The sequence below is a fragment of the Phyllobates terribilis genome, unplaced genomic scaffold (assembly GCF_046119375.1).
Source record: "Phyllobates terribilis strain yellow unplaced genomic scaffold, ASM4611937v1 Scaffold_7__3_contigs__length_470593459, whole genome shotgun sequence".
Lineage (NCBI taxonomy): Eukaryota > Metazoa > Chordata > Amphibia > Anura > Dendrobatidae > Phyllobates > Phyllobates terribilis.
Window position 1 is genome coordinate 180,415,399 of NW_027362767.1, and position 17,670 is coordinate 180,433,068.

A 17,670-nucleotide genomic window follows, 5' to 3' on the forward strand; every position below is an offset into this window, starting at 1 on the left:
GAGATCTTTTTTCAGCCTATAAGGAAGAAAAGGACAAAAAATTAAAATTCTGAGATGAGAAAAGTCACAATGGAGGCGGCCATTGTATGTGACGCCTGCTCCTCTCTGCAGATACAATGACTACATATCTGGGGTCTTGTCCTGTTTTACATTGGAAGAAAGAAGAAGCTTCTATCCCACTGTTATTATCCATTATTGTGGAGAAGATTTGAGCGGAGCGTCCGCCATTTACCTGCTGCTTCTGCCTGAACATTGTCCAGAAGTAATTCAGCCATAGAGATAAACTGCAAATTCTCAGTCACTATGGAGCCAACAATGGTAGACGTGACCCTGTGTACATTGTATAAATAGTGACTGTGATGTCATATGGCCGACCGTGATGTCATCATGGAATCTTGTGCTGGAATCTTATAGAGGCGGCTCTGCACAAATACATGCTGCCAAGCAATAGCTAAAGTATGTGGAGGTTCATGCTGTATATAGGGGGCTATGTGAGGGCTCATCCTGAATATAGGGGCTATGCGAGGGCTCATGCTCTATATAGGAAACTGTGAGTGGGTTCATACTGTACATTGGGGCAATGTATGGGCTCTTACTGTTTATAGGGGACTGTATGTGGGCTCTAACTGTATGTAGAGGGCTATGTGGGGGCTTATACAGTATATAAAGGGCTGTGTTTGGGCTTATACAATATATAGGGGGATGTCAACACACTTTATTCTGCTCAATATTAAGTGTTACAGTTAATAATATAAAATAATTATTAATATGTTAATATTGAGCAGAATTCATTTCAGCCTATTGGTTCGGCCTCCACAACAGTCACATCTCTCAGTGGCCCCTCAGTAATATTACTTTCCCACCCCGGCTCTATTATGTATAGCGCTATGTTATGTGTAGTGCACCCGAGCACCTGCATGTTAATCGCGTGACTTATCACATGATCTATCAAAGGCAATCTTGTGACATGTCATGTGATACATCGGGTGCTGGTGGCCCACGGCTCCTAAACTGCCCAGGGCCCCGGCTACTCTTAATCTGCCCCTGCTTCTATCCCAGCATTATTATCCATTATTGAGAAGTTTTATGCGGAGCGTCCGCCACTTACCTGCTGTAGTAATGTCCTTATGTTCTGAGGTAAATCCGTCAGATACTCTGAAGTGAGATGACCTCGGTGGTATTTGGTCAGGCAGTCCCTTACGAGCTCCATCACCAGCCGGTGAGTGAAGCTGAGGACGCCATCGGGTGGTAGAAGCACAATCTCAGGGCGATTGGTGGTAAGAATCTCCCATAGAGCTTCTACTTGAAGATTGTCCAAAAGTAATTCAGCCATAGAAACTGCAAGTGCGATCAATCGTTATATAGGATAGCGAGAAACTGCAAGTGCGCTCAGTCACTATGGAATAGCAAGAAACTGCAAGTGCGATCAGTCACTATAGAATAGCGAGAAACTGCAAGTGCGCTCTGTCACTATGAAGCCAACAAAGGCAGCCGTGACCCTGTGTACATTGTATATATAGTGACTGTGAGCTGTGATGTCATAATGGCCGACCATGACCTGTGATGTCATCATGGAATCTTGTGATGGAATCTTCAAGGGGTGGCTCTACACGAATACATGCTGCCTAACAATATGCTTTTTTGGCTGCTCTCTTTTATTTCCAATTATAACACAACCAGGATAAGGGAATGTGCACACGTTTCATTTTTGCAGCATTTTTTTCTGCATCAAAAACCAGGTTGTACGCAGGAAAAACACTGCGTACAATCCACACTTATTTGCTGTCTTTTTGCAGTGTTTATTCTTGTGGGTTTTTGTTTATTCATTAGAATGGATGAATAATGCTGCAAAACCCCTGAAAGAATTAACATACTGCAGATTAAAAAAAAAAACTCAAGAAAAAAACCGCAGCATGTGAATGAGACTTTAAAAATCTCATTCACCAAGCTGGTACTGTAAAACGCAGCTGAAAAAAACGCTACTTGTGAACAGTCCCCAAAGATATACTCATTCATATTATGGGAAATATTGTGTATATTTATTCCTCACGTGTCTTTTTTTTTTACCAAAGAACATTTAATTTACTTCATTGGTTGCAGAGATTACAATTAACAAATGTGACAAATATTGAAGAATTAATGATAAGTGATCAATCATTTATTACGTCATTAACATTAATCGTTGCTTCTTTGTAAACTTCCATCCTTTACCGTGTGGGTTCAGGTGGTGATCGTGCAGCTGCCGGAGCGGAGAGCCGCTGTCAGACCCGGCCAGACTCCCTAGAAATATGGTTTATTACCAAGATCTGCCGACCATCAAAACAGTCAGAAAAAGGCAAGAAACACATAACACAAACTGATACATTGTATTGTAATATACAACTGACACGACACAGATCAGCTGTGCAGCGGAGGCTGAAGGCTGAAACTGCTCATATCCAGCCCTAGTTACAGGGGATATCAGCAATCAGAAGCATGTATTTAGATGGTGAAATGCCCCTCTTTTATGTCCTTATGGTGGGCACATTTATTAAAAAAATGAAACAAAATTTTAAAAAATTAAGGTCACTGCCATTACAAATTGCTGTTTCTTACCCCTCCCCATAAAACATATGTCCCATATATAACAATAATTGTTCTGAAAAGAGTAATACAGTTTCAATTGTATGTTAGTGGGTAGGGCCGGACCGTCTCAGCTAAGCTCCATCCATAGTTGTAGTAACGTGACGTGAGTAGCAGATAAAAGTCACAAATTGCTCAAATTATCACATTTTTACGGCAATCACTAAATAATATCAGACAGTAGGTTTCATCTACATTAGGAATAGAGAAATCCTATAGTTATATGTGGGATAATAGGGGACATGTACAGTTGTGCTGAAAAGTTTACATACCCTGGCAGAATTTTCCTTTCTTGGCCTTGTTTTACAGAATATGAATGATAACAAAAAAACGTCTTCTCCACTCGTGGTTATTGGTTGGGTGAAGCCATTTATTGTCAAACTACTGTGCTTTCTCTTTTTAATTCTTAATGACAACCAAAAACATCCAAATGACCCTGATCAAAAGTTCACGTACCTCAGTTCTTATTACTGTGTATTGCCCCCTTTAACATCAATGACAGCTTGAAGTCTTTTGTGGTAGTTGTGGATGAGGTTCTTTATTTTCTCAGGTGGTAAAGCTGCCCATTCTTCTTGGCAAAAAGCCTCCAGTTCCTGTAAATTTCTGGGCTTTCTAGCATGAACTGCACACTTGAGATCTCTCCAGAGTGGCTCAATGATATTGAAGTTAGGAGACTGAGATGGCCACTCCAGAACCTTCACTTTGTTCTGCTGTAGCCAATGACAGGTCAACTTGGCCTTGTGTTTTGGATCATTGTCATGTTCGAACGTCCAAGTACGTCCCATGCGCAGCTTCCGGGCTGATGAGTGCAAATTTGCCTCCAGTATTTGCTGATAACGTGCTGCATTCATCTTTCCTTCAACTTTTACCAAGTTTTCTGTTCCTTTGTAGTTCACACATCCCCAAAACATCAGCGATCCACCTCCGTGCTTTACAGTAGGAATGGTGTTCCTTTCATTATAGGCCTTGTTGACTTCTCTCCAAATGTAACGTTTATTGTTGTGGCCAAAAAGTTCAATTTTGGTCTCATCACTCCAATTTAAAGTAATGGCTTTCTTCTGGTGACTTGACCATGCAGCCCATTTTTCTTCAAGTGCCTCCTTTTTGTGTATCTTGAAGCAGCCACACCGCTAGTTTTCAGAGAGTCCTGAATTTCAGCTGATGTTATTTGTGGGTTTTTCTTTGCATCCTGAACAATTTTCCTGGCAGTTGTGGCTGAAATTTGTGTTGATCTACGTGACCATGGTTTGGTTTTTACAGAGCCCCTGATTTTCCATTTGTTAATCACAGTTTGAACGCTGCTGACTGGCATTACCAATTCCTTGGATATCTTTCTGTATCCATTTCCTGTGTTATACAGTTCAACTACCTTTTTCCATAGATCAGTTGATAATTCTTTTGCTTTCCCCATGACTCACAATCCAGAAACGTGGCTGGATGAGATTTGCAAGAGTCTGTCTGGATCCCAGAAACTCACTCAGCTTTTATGCACACACGCTGATTACAAGCAAACAGGTCACAGGTGAGGATATTACCTTTAGTAGCCATTCAAACCCATGTGTGTCAAATTCTGTTCATGTTATCAGGCCAAAATCACCAGGGTATGTGAACTTTTGATCAGGGTCATTTGTATGTTTTTGGTTGTCATTAAGATTTAAAAAGAGAAAACACAGTAGTTTGACAATAAATGGCTTCACCTAACCAATAACCATGAGTGGAGAAAAAGTTTTTTGGTTATCATTCATATTCTTTGAAACAAGGCCAAGAAAGCAAAAATTGTAAAACTTTGGAGCACAACTGAAATTCATACACAGTTATCTGGTGATATACAGATATCTCTGTTAGAACCCTCCTGTTTGTTTTTTTTCCATCTTGTGTTTTGCGGTCACGTGACCATCTGCCTTTATATTCCAGCTCCGCCCTTTTGGCTGTGCTGGACTTCAGTGTTTGACTGTTTCTCTAGCCAGGTGCTTCAGTGCCTTTCTCTGTCACTTCTTGGTCCTTCTGGGACCTCTAGTACTTTTTGTCAGTTTGTCTTTTTGTGTTCTGCAACTACTTCTCTGTTTAGGAGGTGTCCCATTTTTGTCCCAGTCCTTAGTTCTTTTAGGGACTCCTCCCTTTATGCTATAGGTCTTCGTTCAGACTAGACGAGGACTAAGGCGGGTCTGTTCGCTTGGAACAGGCAGCCCGCTACATCGTAGGGATTCAGCTTAGTCTTACTGTAGGGACAGCCTTCCCCTATCTTTCCTTAGTTCATGTTGCAGATCATAACAATCTCCCTCTATGACACCAGCAGATTCATGGATCTCTGGGGTCGCAGGTTTTACAATATCAGTATTTACCAGTTGTAAGTAATCACCTAGGCAAGTTAACGATGCAACAATATTTTATTAATCACATCCATGGTAATACCGCAATTCCTGGTAAATGGCCAAATACAGTTCTCTCAGTCCTTAAGTTCCCAACCTGGGCTCAGTAGTTCCACTGGCTTTGTATCAGGCCATACTCACTGTCTCCCAACTTTTGATTGGCCCACAGATTTCATATCTCCAGCCAGTAGATTCTGTAGCCACAGTCCACGATCATCCAGACAACAGATAAAACGGCGAAAGCACAGATATCCAGTAGCAACAGTCCTTACGAAAGTTCATCAAATCCAGATGACATATCCACACTGTAGCACGCTTATCCAGCCCAGTCGGTACTGATCTCCATATCCCATCGATACATTCATGGTCCAGAGCCACAGTCTCCATCCTATTCCTTTGATTTCCTTCCACACACTCCCTCACTAAAACATGTGTCCTTTTTTGTTATGATCTGCAACAAAACTAAGGAAAGATAAGGAAAGCTGTCCCTACAGTAAGACTAAGCTGAATCCCTACGATGTAGAGGGCTGCCTGTTCCTTGTGAACAGACCCGCCTTTCTCCCCGGCTAGTCTGAACGGAGACCTATAGAATTAAGGGAGGGGTCCCTAAACTTACTAAGGACTGGGACAAAAATGGGACACCTCTTAAACAGAAGTTGTTGCAGAGCAAAAAGGAAAAACTGACAAAAAGTACTAACGGTCCCAGAGGACCAAGAACTGACAGAGATAGGCACCGAAGCACCTGGCTAGAGAGACAGTCAAAACAACACTGAAGTCCAGCAAAGCCAGAAGGGCAGAGCTGGAATATATAGGCAGCTGGTCACGTGACCGCAAAACACAAGATAGCAAAAACTAACAGGAGGGTTCTAACAGTACCCCCTCTTTTATGAGGATCCTCCGGATCCTCCAGGCTCAGGCCTATCTGGAAACCTCCTGTGGAAAGCTTTAACAAGCCTAGGAGCAGAGACATCATCCGTCCTTACCCAGGAGTTGTCTTCGGGACCGAAACCCTTCCAGGAGACGAGATACTGTAATCTCCCTCTATGCCATTTAGAATTCAAGATACGAGAAATTTCATATTCGCCGTCTTCCACCACAGGAGGAGCTGTGACAGTGGCATCCCTATTAGATACGTCAGCCTTTTTCAACAAGGAAACATGAAACACAGGATTAATCTTCCAGGAAGTAGGGACATCCAACCTAACAGCAGACGGGTTAACAACCTGAAGCACTTTAAATGGACCCACAAACTTAGGACCCAGTTTTTTATAGGGAATCCTCAACCGCAGGTTCTTCGAGAACAACCAAACCATGTCACCCACAGTAAACAAAACCTCTTTACGTTTCCTGTCAAAATACTTCTTGGACTTCTTGTTAGCCTGTTGCAGGTTACAACGTACATTAGTCCAAACTCTCTCCAAATCACCGGAAAAATTCTCCTCCTCCGGCACCGCCGACCCCAATTTGGAGAACGAACCAAAAGACGGATGTCTCCCAGTCCAACAAAAAAAAAGGAGAACACCCAACAAAAAAAAGGAGAACACCCAGCAGAGGAGGATGTATGATTGTTAAGAGCAAATTCTGCGAGAGGCAGAAACTCAGACCACACCTCTTGATTGTCCGCCACAAAACAACGCAAAAACTGTTCAACATCCTGGTTCTTTCTTTCAGTCTGTCCATTAGACTCAGGATGATACCCGACGAAAATGACAAATGGACTCCCAACCTGTCACAAAAAAGCACGCCAAAAGCGAGCCACAAACTGAGGTCCTCTATCAGAAACAATATCCATGGGAACGCCATGGAGCTTGACAATCTCCTTAACAAACGCCTTAGCAAGTGTCTTGGCGCAGGGCAACTTAATGAATGGAACCAAATGACACATCTTACTAAAACGGTCCACGACCACCCAGATGACAGTGAAACCCTCGGACACAGGAAGATCAGTAATAAAATCCATTGTGAGATGCGTCCAAGGCGCACTAGGAACCTCCAGAGGGCAAAGCAACCCCGCAGCAGGAGTATGTGAAGCCTTTGACCTAGCACACACAGTACACTGACGCACCCACTTGATGACTTCCTTCTGCCATCCAGGCCACCAAAAACTGCGACTGATAAGTCTCTTAGTCTCCGAAATTCCTGGATGACCTGCCAACCGAGACTCATGACGCTCCACAAACAAATCTCTCCTAAAGGCTCTAGGCACGAACAACCTCCCATGGGGAGTGTTAGATGGAGCATCATCTTGAGCATTCAGAATCCCATTCTCCAAAACGGAGTCCAAAGCCGCCACCACAACTCCTTTCTGTAAAATGCTCTCCTCCTCCTCGGCACCGACCATAGGAGAGAAGCTGCGAGATAAAGCATCGGCTTTAACATTCTTAGTATCAGGGATATAGGTAACAGAAAAATGAAACCGAGAAAAAAAGTCCCCACCTAGCTTGACGGGCATTCAAGCGCTTGGCAGCATCCAGATAGATCAAATTTTTATGATCTGTGAAAACCTGAATAGGAAATCTAGCGCCTTCCAAAAAATGACGCCAATGTTCAAACGCAAGTTTAATAGCCAGCAGCTCCTGATTTCCAACATCATAATTCAGTTCGGTTTCCGAATTTTTTTTCGAAAAGAAGGCACAAGGATGTACTCCATCCCTGTTCTCCTGAGACAAAACTGCTCCGACCCCCACCGATGAAGCATCGACCTCGACCAAAAAAGGCTTCGTCTCATCAGGCTGCATAAGGATAGGGGCAGAACTGAACCTCTCTTTGAGATACTCAAACGCTTCAATGGCTTCAGTAGTCCACTGGGCCGTATTCACACCTTTCCTGGTGAGATCGGTTAGAGGTTTAACAATTACAGAAAAATTCTTAATGAATTTCCTGTAATAATTGGCAAAACCCAAAAATCTCTGTATAGATTTCAAACCAATAGGCCTAGGCCATTCCTGCACAGCCTGAACCTTCACAGGGTCCATCTCAAAGCCCTCGCTGGAGACAATGTAGCCCAAAAAACTAATTTTCTGCACAGTGAACTCACATTTCTCCAGCTTAGCAAAGAGGGAATTATCTCTCAATAACTGCAAAACTTCACGTACACTCTGCCAATGAGACTCCAGATCTGGTGAGTAAATCAAAATGTCATCCAAATACACAACCACATTCTTACCAATCAAATGTCTCAGGATGTCATTAATAAGGTTCTGAAAAAATGCAGGTGCATTGGTAAGACCGAAAGGCATCACAAGATTCTCAAAATGACCTACGGGAGTGCTAAAAGCAGTTTTCCATTCATCACACTCCTTCACACGTAACAAATTGTATGCCCCTCGGAGATCAATCTTGGAGAACCACTTGGCTCCCACTAACTGGTTAAACAAGTCAGGAATTAACGGCAATGGGTAGGAATTGCGTACGGTAATCTTATTAATTTCACGAAAATCCAAACATGGACGTAAACCGCCGTCCTTTTTTTTTTTTAACAAAGAAGAATCCAACTGCCACAGGTGACTTAGAAGGTCTAATGTGACCAGCAGCCAGGCTAGTCTGTATGTATTCCTCAAAGGCCTTTCTTTCAGGGATAGTCAGATTAAACAAGCGACTTTTGGGAAGAGTAGCACCCGGAACAAACTCAATGGCGCAATCATAATCCCTATGAGGAGGTAAAACTTGCGACTCCTCCGAAAAAACCCTCCAAAAATCTTGAATAGGTACAGGTAATTCACCTTTTTCCACAGCCGCAATGCGACCATTACAACATTTATCATAGCACTTCGGACTCCAAGACTTAATCACATTAGTAGACCAGTCCAGTAAAGGATTGTGCAGTCTTAACCAAGGCAATCCTAGAACAACTGGCAAGGGCAAATTATCCAAAACAACCAAGTCCAAAATTTCTTGGTGATCTCCATTGATAGTGAGAGGAAATGCAGCAGTCTTGTGAGTAATACATTTCAAAGGAGTGTTATCAATTGCAACCACAGAAATAGGTGATGACAAAGGTTTGGATTCCAATTTAAGGTTTTCAAAAAACCCTTTATCAATCACATTAAGTGTTGAACCACAATCCACAAATACCTGAAATTCAATCAAATCTCCTTGCAGAGTAGTACTCCCAGAAAGAAATACTCCTGCAGAGCGTAAACAAGCTATAATGTCGTAACTGACCTTTTTTTTTTCTTTACTTAAGCGACGCTCACAATACTTAATCAAATGATCAGCTTTACCACAATAAAGACAATAAAGACAATCTCCGATCTCTTTCCTGAGAGGGGAGTGACATCGCCCCAAGCTCCATTGGTTTTCCGCTGTTAGAGCAGATTTTCTGGGAACTAGGACCTGAAGTTACAGGAGTCTTTACATCATTAACCCTGGACCTCAGTCTCCTGTCTATACGAACAGCTAACTGCATAGCTTCCTGCAGAGTCTCAGGTGCAGGGAATGCAATTAGCAAATCCTTAACCCTTTCACTCAGACCAGCAAGAAATAAATATTTCAACGCAGAACCATTCCATTTAACTTCTGAAGCCCACCTTCTAAAGTGTGTGCAATAAATTTCAACATCATCTGACCCCTGATTCAAACATCTAAGTTCAGATTCAGCAGATGAAATTCGATCAGGATCGTCATATCATAGCCCCATAGCAGAAAAAAATTCTTCAACAGAACTTAAACACTGATCATTAGGTTGGAGAGAAAAGGCCCAACCCTGTGGTTCTTTGCGCAAAACTGACATAATAAGACCAATGCGCTGTGATTCATTCCCAGAGGATCTTGGTCTCAAACGAAAATATAACAAACAAGCATTTTTAAAGGAAAAAAATCTTGCTGTTTACCATAAAAAACATCAGGCAGTCCTACCTTCGGTTCCACAAAATGCGCTCCAGGACAGTTACTCACGTGTTGCTGAAGCTCGGCCACCTCCAGAGACAATCCCTGCAGGCATTGAGCCAAATCCTGGACGGAAACCATACTGATCCCCGAATTTATTTCCTTTTAGTTTATTTTTATTTTTTTTGGGGGCTGGATTTACTGTTATGGTCTGCAACAAAACTAAGGAAAGATAAGGAAAGCTGTCCCTACAGTAAGACTAAGCTGAATCCCTACGATGTAGCGGGCTGCCTGTTTCTTGTGAACAGACCCGCCTTCGTCCTCGTCTAGTCTGAACAGAGACCTATAGAATTAAGGGAGGGGTCCCTAAAAGAACTAAGGACTGACACAAAAATGGGAACCTCCTAAACAGAAGTTGTTGCAGAGCAAAAAGGAAAAACGGACAAAAAGTACTAACGGTCCCAGAGGACCAAGGACTGACAGAGATAGGCACCGAAGCACCTGGCTAGAGAGACAGTCCAAACAACACTGAAGTCCAGCAAAGCCAGAAGGGCAGAGCTGGAATATATAGGCAGCTGGTCACCTGACCGCAAAACACAAGATAGCAAAAACTAACAGGAGGGGTCTAACAGTTTTCCTCCCTGGGGTCAGCCCCCCTCCAAAGGTCAGAAGTGATGACACCCTCCCCTTCAAGCATTTACTTTAGCTGAAACAATGAAGAATATTCCAAGAGCCTTCACCTGAGACTGAATGTGAGACCTCCTGTGGTGACGGCTCCACTGTGTCCACAATCAACACTCGCCCTATGGGCTTACTCACTTTTAGAACAATGGTTAGAGGCTCCTGAGATACTGGTGAGATTAGTGTACATGAACTGACGAGCAAGCAGAACATTAATAAAACACAGCCAGCAAATCTCTAATAAAACACAATAATAATATTGACAAAAATGGGTGCTCGATGCTGAAAAAATATTTAGTAAGTGGCCAGTTCCTCACACCAGCACATTCATTCCTAAAATATTAATACAATAATAAATGAATATAATATATTAGACTGTATCATTCCTGAATATCTAAGGTGATCTGATCGTGCATAACACATCCATATATGGAAAGATGTACCATAAATGATTGATTATATGGGGTCCCACGACCCTTGCAGTGCATAGTAATAATGGAAAGCAGGAAGGAGAGGTCTCATCGTTTCAGAAAAATATACACTGCTCAAAAAAATAAAGGGAACACTTAAACAACAGAATATAACTCCAAGTTAATCAAAGTTCTGTGAAATCAAACTGTCCACTTAGGAAGCAACACTGATTGACAATCAATTTCGCATGCTGTTGTGCAAATGGAATAGACAATAGATGGAAATTATTGGCAATTATCAAGACACATTCAATAAAGGAGTGGTTCTGCAGGTGGGGACCACAGGCCACATCTCAGTACCAATGCTTTCTGGCTGATGTTTTGGCCACTTTTGAATTTTGGTTGTGCTTTCACACTCGTGGTAGCATGAGACGTACTCTACAACCCACAGAAGTTGCTCAGGTAGTGCTGCTCATCCAGGATGGCACACCAATGCGAGCTGTGGCAAGAAGGTTTGCTGTGTCTGTCAGTGTAGTGTCCAGAGGCTGGAGGCGCTACCAGGAGACAGGCCAGTACATGAGGAGACGTGGAGGGGGCCGTAGGAAAGTAACAACCCAGGGGCAGGACCGCTACCTCCGCCTTTGAGCAAGGAGGAACAGGAGGAGCACTGACAGAGCCCTGCAAAATGACCTCCCTCTGGCCACAAATGTGCATGTGTCTGCACAAACGGTTAGAAACCAACTCCATGAGGGTGGTATTAGGGCCCAATGTCCACAGATGGGGGTTGTGCTCACAGCCCAACACCGTGCAGGATGCATGGCATTTGCCTCAGAAAACCAGGATTGGTAAAGTCGCCACTGGCGCCCTGTGCTCTTCACAGATGAAAGCAAGTTCACACTGAGCACATGAGACAGATGTGACAGAGTCTGGAGATGCCGTGGAGAGCGATCTACTGCCTGCAACATCCTTCAGCATGACCGGTTTGGCAGTGGGTCAGTAATGGTGTGAGGTGGCATTTCTTTGGAGGGCCGCACAGCCCTCCATGCGCTCGCCAGAGGTAGCCTGACTGCCATTAGGTACCGAGATGAGATCCTCAGACCCCTTGTGAGACCATATGCTGGTGCGTTTGGCCCTGTGTTCCTCCTAATGCAGGACAATGCCAGACCTCATGTGGATGGAGTGTGACAGCAGTTCCTGCAAGATGAGGGCATTGAAGCTATGGACTGGCCCGCCCGTTTCCCAGACCTGAATCCGATTGAGCACATCTGGGACATCATGTCTCGCTCCATCCACCAACATCCCGTTGCATCACAGACTGTCCAGGAGTTGGCGGATGCTTTAGTACAGGTCTGGGAGGAGATCCCAGAGGAGACCATCTGCAACCTCATCAGGAGCATGCCCAGGCGTTGTAGGGAGGTCATACAGGCACGTGGAGGCGACACACAATACTGAACCTCATTTTGCCTTTTTTTAAGGACATTACATCAAAGTTGGATCAGCCTGTAGTGTGTTTTTCAACTTTAATTTTGGGGGTGACTCCAAATCCAGGCCTCCATTGGTTAATAAATGTGATTTCCATTGATGATTTTTGTGTGATTTTGTTGTCAGCACATTCAACTTTGTACAGAACAAAGTATTCAATGAGAATATTTCATTCATTCAGATCTAGGATGTGTTATTTGAGTGTTCCCTTTATTTTTTTGAGCAGTGTATTTTAAAGATCCGTCCACAAACCAGAGTATTTCAGCACCACGCATGTCCGGGTCTTCAAGGCACTTCTTCAGGTGATTGACTGTCACGGGTGTGTCGGAGGTGACAGACAGCCGCCTTGTGGTGGCTTGTAGGAGATCTCCACATTTGGCATTGCAGACAGCTTCCTAGATAGGACGCTGTCTTCAGGACCCAGCAACTACCTCCCTCTGGCCTGGGTGTATATATACCTGGTCTCTCCAGGTGGGCATCGCTGGTTATACTCATTCCTTCCTAGATCTTGGCTTGAACATTTAGGGGAGTCAGAGTGACGCTAGTCCAGATTAGGAGGTCACCACTCCCCCCTTTCCCTGTTGTCTGGGCTCCCTTCCCCTTTCCCCTCTGTGTTGTACTCACACCTGGCGTTACTTTATGTGTTGCACTCTCACCTGGCGTGACATTATAAACGGCCGAACACGTTTTGAAAAAACCTGTCATTTTTTTTTCTCTGTGTGTTTTTGGGCGTGCACCTTGTTTTTTTTTCCTTTTTGGTATGGGATCAGTTGCAGAGCTCGCAGAGCAGTTCCACTGTCTGTCTCTGGAGGTGAATGACCTCCGCTGTGAGGTTCAGCAGCAGTATCAGCGGTTACAGGCCGCCAATGTGGGGTCTCTGCAGGTAGGCCTGTCCAGCCTGAACTCAAGGTTGCCCTCCTGGACAGGTTTTCAGGAGGTAGGGACAGGGTTTTTGTATTTAAGGAGGCCTGCAAATTGTATTTCAAGCTTCATCCCTACTCCTCCGGTAATGAGGAGCAATGGGTTGGCATTGTGATCTCTCTACTGCAGGGAGATCCTCAGTCGTGGGCGTTTTCGTTACCGCAGGATTCAGTTTGTCTCCAATCTGTGGAGGGGTTTTTTGGAGCTCTGGCCCTCATCTATGATGACCCTGACCGAGTCGCCTTGGCTGAGTCTAAGCTACGTCGCCTTCAGCAGCGGATTCGGTCAGTGGAAACGTACAGTTTGGAATTCCGTAGATGTGCAGCGGATTCCAAATGGAATGACTCAGCCCTTAAAAGTCAATTTTGTGAGGGGCTAACGGAAAGGCTGAAAGATGCCTTGGCTATATATGATACCCCTCTGTCCTTGGAGGCTGCCATGTCTTTGCTCATACTTCTGGATAGGTGCCTTCGGGATAGGCGGGTTCAACCTCCTTCTCCGGGGCCTTCTTGTCGGGGTTGTGTACCTCTGCCAGGGGACCGGTCTGGGGGTGAACCAGTACTGGGGGAGGTGGAGGAACCTATGCAGTTAGGGGGTGTCTCTACATCATACATCTCCCCGGAGACTCGCAAGAGAAAAGGCGTATGTTTTTTTTGTGGGAAAAAGGGACACTTTGTTGGGACCTGTCCTTCCTAAACAAAAAGAAACTTGATTAACTCTCGGTAGTCTGGAGTTGAATAAACAAGGGGTGCATTTGTGGCCAAACTGCAGTTCCCGCTTTGTCCTGACTGCAGAGGTGGTGCTAGAGAGCAAAATCGAATACATTTCTGTGTTTGTTGACAGTGGAGCCGGAGTCAGCATGGTGGATGCTGAGTTTGTGAAAGCTCATGGTCTCACTTGCTGTGCTTTAGCTGAACCTATTTCCATCTTTGCCATTGACTTGGCGCCACTTGCACAGAAAGCATTTAATCAGATTGTACATAATATGAAACTGATGGTGGGGTCAGTTCATTGTGAAATCATCCCTTGCTATGTTCTGGAGAATCTCCCTACTCCGATTGTTTTAGGTATCCCCTGGCTTGTTAAACATAATCCATTGGTGGAAAACAAAAAATCCCGAACGCGCCACATCATAATTAGGCCCAAAGACTCTCAAATATCAAATCCTACAAAGCACCATTTTGAGTCCAATAAAGCCAGAATAGCTCATAGCAATAGTCATATAAAGTAATCATTTTATTGAATAACAAAATTACAATCATAGACATACATTTAATAAGTCACCATGCTGTTTAGCACTAGTGTATAAGGAAAATTCCTATTAAGTTAGATGAGGTGTCAGCAACGGTTCGCAACAAGAACAAGTGGACATGAAAAAACCCAGAATATCTGAGATTCATATATAAAGGGCAGATAGGTGTAATTGATCGTACCACTATAAAATCCCAGTAATATGATCAAGTGATCGATATATGTTAGAGTAATAGTCTCCTATCAGGAGATAGGGATATATGGAGTGTGCAAAGAAGCATCCAATAATGAACTGGTCGCGGCCCCGTGATAAAGCTCTACATAGTGACTCTTAATGAGCCTGGAGAGTAATTATCAATAGCACCACAACATTGCAATAGTTACGTTCTCAGCGTGTTTCCCTGTCCAATTCAGTGCCCCTACGCACGTTTCGGTGCCTCATGCACCTTTTTCAAGGGGAGTGTCTTGTCTGTAGTGCTCCATACTATGGCTCCTATTTATGCTGTGCAAAGGTATATCTCCAGGTGCCAGGCTAATTGGCGCGTGCGCTTCAATTCCAACCGCCACGTCATGCGCAACATCCGGGTCTCCACGAGGACTTCGGAGATCGCGCGGTGGTACTGGTCCTAGAGCGCACGCGCACTGGGCGCCATATTGTTGAAGTCTCTGACTGCCACCAATGTATCATCACCCTCTCCAATACAGACACAGTCTCCCCACCTATGTCTCCCACAAAACATTTCATCCATTGAATCAAGGACGGAGGAGGCAAATAGAGAGGTATGCATCAGTCCATCACCGCCCGAGACAAAAGTTAATGAATCAAATTGACATATATAGCTAATTGCACCATTAGTACTAAGAAATGGGGGGACAAAATCCGAAGGTGTTGTAAATCGCCTCCCCTAATGCCACAGCGCAACCTATCTATGCCCCGTACCCTAAACGATGATGGATCACAGCCATGCACTAGTCTAAAGTGTCTCGGTATTGTTTTTAGACCGGTGGGATCCAAAGTCTCCCTGGCCGCTAGGATGTCCCGTACATGTTCCCTTGTTCGGATTCTTAGTTCGCGAGAGGTGAGGCCCACATAGATAAGACTGCAGGCGCCGGTAGCGTAATAGATTACATGCATAGAACTACATGAAATATGATGAGTAATTTGAAAATGCTGTTTACCATCTGAAGACCAAAAATCAACGGCCCTTATCATGTTCCTGCATGCCAAACAGTCACCGCATGGAAACAAGCCCCACCTCAGGCCCCTAGATCCGAACAAGGGGACTGTCTCGGCCACATAATGGCTCCTCACCAGTCTATCTCTGATGCTCTTATTTCTCCTTGCAGTTACATGTGGTCTATCTGGGAGAGTCACGGCCAATGTGGAGTCAGTCTTCAAAATGCTCCAGTATCGTTCCAAGATATGACGCATAATGTTCCATTGGGAGTTGTAAGTGGAAATAAACCGTATATTATTATCTCTGTTTTCCTCTGACGTCCTTATTTAAGAGGCTAGGTCTTGGAGTTTGTTTAGCTTGATTATAACCCTTATTGATCGATCTATTACTATAACCACGTGAGAGAAATCTCTTCCTCAGGTCTGCAGCTTGACACTCAAATCTCACGTCTGAGGAGCAATTCCTCCTCATCCGTAAAAACTGACCAGTTGGAATAGCTCTAATCGTGGCAGGTTCATGTGCCGAGGTTGCATGAAGCAGAGAATTGACAGAAGATTCCTTACGGAAAACATCCGTTTGTATGTATCCATCCTCTGCTACGATTAATTTGATGTCAAGGAAGTCAATTTGTTGTTTGTGACATCTGTGTGTGAGCCGAATGTTGGAATCGTTGCGGTTCAGGGAGTCCCTGAGTTCATTTATTCCCGACTTTGTCCCCTGCCAAATTATTAACAGATCATCGATATATCGATACCAGCACTGCACATGAGAAATGACGCACGCGCCGTCACCGAAAACCTGCCTCTCCCAGAGGCCTAAAAACAGGTTAGCGTATGACGGTGCACACGCCGCGCCCATGGCAGTGCCTTGTTTTTGAAGAAAAAATCTGTCTTTAAATGTAAAAAAATTATGGGTCAGAATGGACCGCAACAATTCCAAGATAAGGTCACACAAAGATAGCTCCAAGTTGCAAGTGTTCCATTGGTGGATTGGCAAACCGGGGAGTTTATTGAATGGGGAGATTACTGCCATGAGAACTGTCTGAATATTTCCATTGCTGCTGTCTCAACAGAAATACTGCCTGCTTTTCTGTCTGGTTTTGAGGACGTTTTTTCTGAGAAGGGGTGTCAGGATTTGCCTCCTCATCGTGCTTATGACTTTCCTATTAACCTGACCCCCGGAGCTAAACTACTCAAGTCCAGACTGTATAATCTTTCTGGCCCTGAGAGACAAGCCATGAAGAATTTCATTGCGGAAAGTCTGGAGAAGGGACATATCAGACCCACATCTTTGCCGTGGCAGCAGGGTTCTTCTTTGTGAAGAAAAATGATGGCGGTCTATGTCCCAGTTTAGATTTCCGGGAATTAAATCAAATTACCATCCGTGATCCATACCCTCTTCCTCTGATTCCTGATTTGTTCAGCCAGGTTGTGGGAGCTAAGGTGTTCTCCAAGTTGGATTTAAGGGGAGCCTACAATCTGGTTAGAATCAGGGAAGGGGACGAATGGAAGACAGCGTTCAATAACCCGGAAGGTCATCTCGAGAGTCTGGTTATACCTTTTGGCTTGACCAATGCACCTGCGTATTCCAGCATTTCATAAATTATATTTTTCATCATTTGGTGGGGAGGTTTGTGGTGGTCTATCTGGATGTTATTTTGGTTTCTTCACCTGATTTTGAGACCCATCGGAGGTATGTTAAGCAGGTTCTCCAGATATTAAGGGATAACAAATTCTATGCCAAACTAGAGAAATGTGTTAGCGCTGTTCAGGAAGTGCAGTTTTTGGGGTACTTGTCATCTTCAGGTTTTCAGATGGATCCGGAGAAGATCCGTGCAGTCCTTGACTGGGAACCTGAAGGCCCTACAACGTTTTCTGTGTTTTTCTAATTTTTACAGGAAATTCATCCAAAATTACTCTGTGAAACCCC